Source organism: Abramis brama (assembly GCF_963993115.1).
Source record: "Abramis brama genome assembly, chromosome: 20".
Lineage (NCBI taxonomy): Eukaryota > Metazoa > Chordata > Actinopteri > Cypriniformes > Leuciscidae > Abramis > Abramis brama.
In genome coordinates this window covers 3,313,766-3,319,472 of record NC_139982.1, presented here as the reverse complement: position 1 = coordinate 3,319,472, position 5,707 = coordinate 3,313,766, and the positions used below count along the sequence as shown (strand labels likewise).

The 5,707-nt window shown below is 36.4% G+C and overlaps 1 long non-coding RNA gene across 1 annotated transcript; it reads right to left on the bottom strand.

Moving 5' to 3' along the window:
• Positions 1-1,881: 1,881 nt before the first annotated feature.
• Positions 1,882-3,462, bottom strand: LOC311071446. The gene is made up of 3 exons (XR_014603843.1): positions 3,380-3,462; positions 2,681-3,282; positions 1,882-2,587 (listed from the first exon to the last, which is right to left on the bottom strand). It is a non-coding gene; the product is annotated as an uncharacterized lncRNA (long non-coding RNA).
• Between the last annotated feature and the right edge of the window lie 2,245 nt (positions 3,463-5,707).

Below are 5,707 nucleotides of genomic sequence, written 5' to 3'. Positions count from 1 at the left end.
CAGCACACTGTTTCTTGTTTGTTTTTAGTTACCTCTTGTTAATAAACCTTTGTTATTTTTGTACTTCGCTTGGCTTGTCTCCTTCCTCAACCTGGACCTGACAGATACTGTATTTTCAGTTTTGGAATATGTATCCTCTCCCCAAATATGTCAATAATAAATCACAATAAAAATTATTTAAAGAAAAGGCTTATATTTACCTTTTAAAATCTACCTTGTAAATATATATTTTTTATTAAAAAGGTTACAATTACAACAACAATTGAAGTGTAATCTTTCTTTGTAAAAACTAAAGTATACATTTTATCATACATATTTCAAAGTTAAGGATTCATTACTTCGAATATACTAAACATACTATATTTAACATATTAGCAAAAATGGGCAAACAAAAGCTTATTTGAGGTGGCAGATATTTTACAGTAAAAATGTGTAATCTATCCAAAACTAGTCAATGAAATGTTGTCTTTCATTTGTCTGTAACATAGGTCTTTCGTTTTTATTATAAGGAATATAAATGTTAATTTGCTGTTTAATACGTTGCTTATACAAATACATTTTATTTCAACATATTTCAGTCGATTTTTACTCAGTATAGCAAAATAGTTTGCTAAAAGCAGATCATTCATTCACACACAGAAACACACAGGACCGGCGCTACGCACGCGCACATCACGCACTGCGCGTAGGGCACCAAGTGCTTGGGGGGGCACCAAAAAATCTGGGTCGTGAAAAAAATATGTGACCCGTCACGGAAACCAGGGACACAAGTCGGCAGCACAACTGTCGAGCAAAATGAAACTTTCGTTTTTTTGCAGAATCTGTCAGTTGAGATCACGAAGAAGCCTCTGCATGTTTGAGATAGCAGTATTGGTATATTTAAAAGCGTACATTTTGATGTTGAAATCGGCTTGTTTTTCGGAGATTCTAGCACGCAGTAGGGGCGTGTCATTGTTGGTGTGTATTTCCATACTGAATAAGCCGGCGTGGCTACTTATTATGCAGCGCTCTGGCCGGCTCTATCTGATTTCAAAATTCAATGAAGATGGACGCCAATAACATTACGATGTCCAGCAATCGATATAAATAGTAGGTTACATGGGGTTTCATTTGTCGTTTAATGAGATGTAGCCTAATACATGTTGTCAGTGCCAATATATAGTCCGCCAACTAAGCTAATGTGAATCTTAATGGTCCAGTGGTAGAGCTTTTGCCAGTCGTGGCAGAGGGTCTGAGTTCAAATCCGCCCTTGTATAGGTTTTTTTTTCTCTCACCACCAAGCATTTGTGCTTAGGGCACCCAAATGGCTAGCGCCGGCCCTGGAAACACAATTCAAATTTAAACCGTCTTTTTGCGAGTTGTGGTAAACAGCGCATCTCTGCCGTTCATTCATTCACACAGAAACGCGATTTACTTGAGAATGAAAAAAAACGTACTACAGTATTCCATCCGTTGCTCCTCGAAATACCAGCACTTCTGAGGTACATTTTCCATTATTATTATTCCTCACAGCGCTGCGAGACAGTGTAAACAAGTACAATGATCTGAATAAACTTGATGTGTTTTCTCAGGCTGATATGGGGGCGTTCACAGTTTGCAGGATTGCCTCAGTCATTTGCGTTTGAATAGCGCGCGCTCTCCGTGGGCGGGGCAGATTAAAACGTAATGAGCTGAGATGAGAACGACTGACATCTCTCTCTTTTCATAAAGATTACATAAACAGAGAATATTTTTTTTGAATATAAATTACTTCATTTAAAAGAAGAGAATTCAAGCTTCATGCCCATGTGTCTGTATGCCTGTTTGACTGAGTATTCGCTGAGTAATTTTCGGACGCGTTTCAGAATGGACTACACTGACAGAGAGAAAGCAGAACTCACATCATGTTTATTTTTCTTTATTTGGCGAAAAGCACAACACTTTGTTTATATTGTGAGTATACACAAAAATAATACACACTTAACAGGATCGATTGATGTATGAAACTTGTTTGTAATATCAAAGTCAACAGAGCAAAATGAATCTCTTTTGAACTGATAAAAAAAAAAAAAAGCGAGCTGGTATCGCAGCGAGGTAAACTCTCCACCTCAAAAAGGAGAACGCAAAGGGCCAGAGTTGCCCGTTCCTAATTTAAATTTACAAAGCAGCAGTCAGTACATTATATAATATACACATTGAAGTATTATCTATATAATATTGCAGCACATAATATAAGCTAAGTTCTGAACAAAAACTGTTTTACCCAAATCAACGGCAACCTATTTTAAAAGATATTTAAGAAAGGCATGGTCTCTTTTGAGCCTTTGTCAGTGATGCTTGATTTCTTTCCAGACAACATACTCTTCTGTCACTTGTTTCAAGAGCTTCACATGGTCAAAAACCAAGTGATAACCTGTACAATGTAAAATTGTCAACATCAAATTATGGACTACATATTACATATTACAGCATTGTTTCAATTCAAGACACACCAATGGACTCGCGAGGCTTTCTGTCTTCTTTGGGCACCAGATGTTCCTTCCTCACCCGAAACAAAGGACTTATTCGATTAGCTTGCGTTGATATAAGGACTGGTCTTCCTTTTCTGCTGTAAAACAAGAAAGTGTCGACTTACTCTATGTGTAATTACTATTCTTTTTGAAACATATAAATTAAGACGGTTATAATTAAGGTAATTTACCATACGATTACGAATTCGTCCATAGAGTGACGCCGGGGCGCTTGACCATGCTTCAGTTTTTGACGCCTTGGGAGTGAGAATGGGTTGAATATCAGCACTAACTCTTATTTCATATCAAATAAATTACTATCGATAAATGAATATTTTTACAGTCTTGAGAAACTTTGAATTAAACATTGATATTGTGTAGTTTGTGATCCTCCATCAGCAGCTGCAGTTTCTCTCAGCTGTATCAGTGCAGTCACTGTGACGTCTGACTGACAGAGGTTTTTGTACGACTCTTTATCACTGTGTGAACACCCAGCTACTGTGATAACTCTGACAGTAATAATCTCCTGTATCTTCAGTCTGGACTCCACTGATGGTCAGAGTAAAATCTCGTCCAGTACTTGCTGTTCCACTGCCACTGAATCTAGATGGAGTTCCAGACTGGAGACTGTTTATATTTTTAATCAGGAGTTTAGGAGCTTCTCCAGGTTTCTGCTGATACCAGAATAATAAGCTGCTTTGTATTCCTACATCTATATTACACTCTATTGTTGCTGTTTGACTCTGTTGGACAGTTTTAACTTCAGGTTGAGTCAGAGTCACTCCTCTGGATTCTGAAGAAGAGAAAAGAAAAACTATTAGTGTTTAAAACTATTATCATCATATACTTTTACAAAAACACCAAAACCAGATTCAGTTTTTACATCTTACCTTGAATAAACATTGCAATGGTCCAGATGAAGATGTTGATTGTGTTCATTGCTGTAGTTTAGTCTTGTGTGATGATGAAGATTGTGTTCTGCTCTCAGTCATGAAGTGTTAAACTCACAGCACTATAAACACTCTCAGAGCACTGAAGCATGTGCTGACAATGCAAAGAAGTGGGCAGGATTTACAACAGCTTGTGCTGATAACAAACTCATAAACTCTACATAGAAGATTTTACTTTCAGAATAATGTTATTGAACCATTTAGTGATTAATTGCACATATTTATTAATAGTGAAATATTTTTGTTTATGTTTGTCAGGCTGATAAGACACTAGGTTTTGTCTGGAGAATCATGAATGTAGATCATTTTAAACATATGTCATACGCAGCAGTTTCTCTGAGTACAGTTCTGTGCTACACCTTTACAAGCATGTTAACAATGAGAAATCAAGAACTAAATAAATCAGTTTTACTATATTTAGAGGAATAAAGTTGAATCAATGTTGACATGTTGCTCTCTGGGAAATATTTTCATGATGTCTATTTTTCCCACATTTTCCACATGCATGAAGTTCATCAGGACTCATAATCAGGTCATTATATATTAAACAATGTGCATCTGAAATGTTCAGAATTATTGATTCATTTATTTGAAGCTGCAGGTTTTTCTGTGAATCATGATGATTGATCTGCATATGAAGAACAGAAGCATCATTATGAGAAACTCCACAACATCATCCATGATCAAAGAGGTCAAAGGTCACCTCAGAGGTCACAGCTCATCAAATATATTTCTTTAAACAGTGTTATATCAGAAAGCATTTAGTCAAATCTGAATGAGTGAGTGTTGAGAAGAGCTGAGGATCTTCTAATATCAGTGTGTTGAAGTGTTGTTTCTCTCTCTCTGCTGGAGTGTGTGTTCACTCGAGTGGAATAGAGGTTTTTGTACGAGCGTTTCATTAGATTGTATCACTGTGGTACACATTCGGTGGAGGAACTAAACTGGTGATCGGTAAGTCTGTCTATTTAATCACCTAATAAAAAAATACAATTTAGATTTCAAAAAGTGTTTTACAGTTGAAAAAAGAACAACATTTATTAATAATAATGATTATTAGATATTGTGGTGACACTTTACTTGAAGCCTTTATGTATAATGCTTTATTAAGCTATAAATAATGTAGATAATAATGCTTTATATATTTTTCATAAATTATTGTTACCAAAGTTAAAATGCATTATAATATTTACAAATCCTTGTTACATCTAGAATTAGTTGTTTGTCATGAGTTTTAATGTATTATAATTTCTAAAGGTGTAACTATATAGACTTAGAAATAGACTTTTATAATGCAATATGTATGAAGGCTTTTAATAAAGTGTTACTGATATTGTTGTAAGATGTATATGATATTAGCATTATTCCTTTCAACAAAAAAAGCAACTCTAAACATATTTCCACACTTTGTCTCACTATGAGTTTAATCAGTTTATTACAGGTTTGTTTTTCCTTCATTTATTTCTACACTGAGTTCATATTTAGTTCATCTTTTATTGTAGAAATCATACATGGAAAAAGAGATTTGACATCAGAATGTAAATGTTGCTGCTTTCTGTAGTTCAGTCAATGATACTGAATCTCTTTTGCTCATGTTGTGCTTATAATTCAGTGTTTTGTTCATTCTGTATGATTCAATTGTGTTTTAACTCTGTTTGAAATTGAGTTACATTTTCAGTTCAGGTGAATATCTCAAAATGTAAGATATTTATGTTCAGAGTGAATAATTGCTGGAATTAAAGCAGTCAGATCGGCCTGATAATAGATAATATGTGTTATAACTGCTGTTACACTTATTGATGAGATCATACATGCATTTTAATGTATATAGCAGTGCATAATGAATGCATTAAACTACTTTTATAATGCAATATGTATGAAAGCTTTAAACAAAGTGTGTTGTGTGTGTGTGAATGTGTTGTGTTTGTCTCCTGCAGCTGGTCCCACAGTGAAGCCCTCAGTGTCTCTGCTGCCGCCCTCTTCTCTGCAGATCTCTGGAGACTCAGCCGCACTGCTCTGCCTGCTCAGCTCTTACTCTCCACAGGGGGCACTGGTGAGCTGGACACTGGACGGGTCAGAGGTCACCGAGGGGGTTCTGACCAGCGCAGAGAGCCAGCAGGACGGCCGCTACAGCCGCAGTAGCGTCCTGACCCTCAGCAAAGCACGCTGGGAAGCGGGAGAGCTGTACGTCTGCAGAGTAACACATGATGGAGCTCCTCATGAGGTCTCGTTCCACAAGAGCTCTGAGTGCTGATGTTTCTCTCCTGAAGA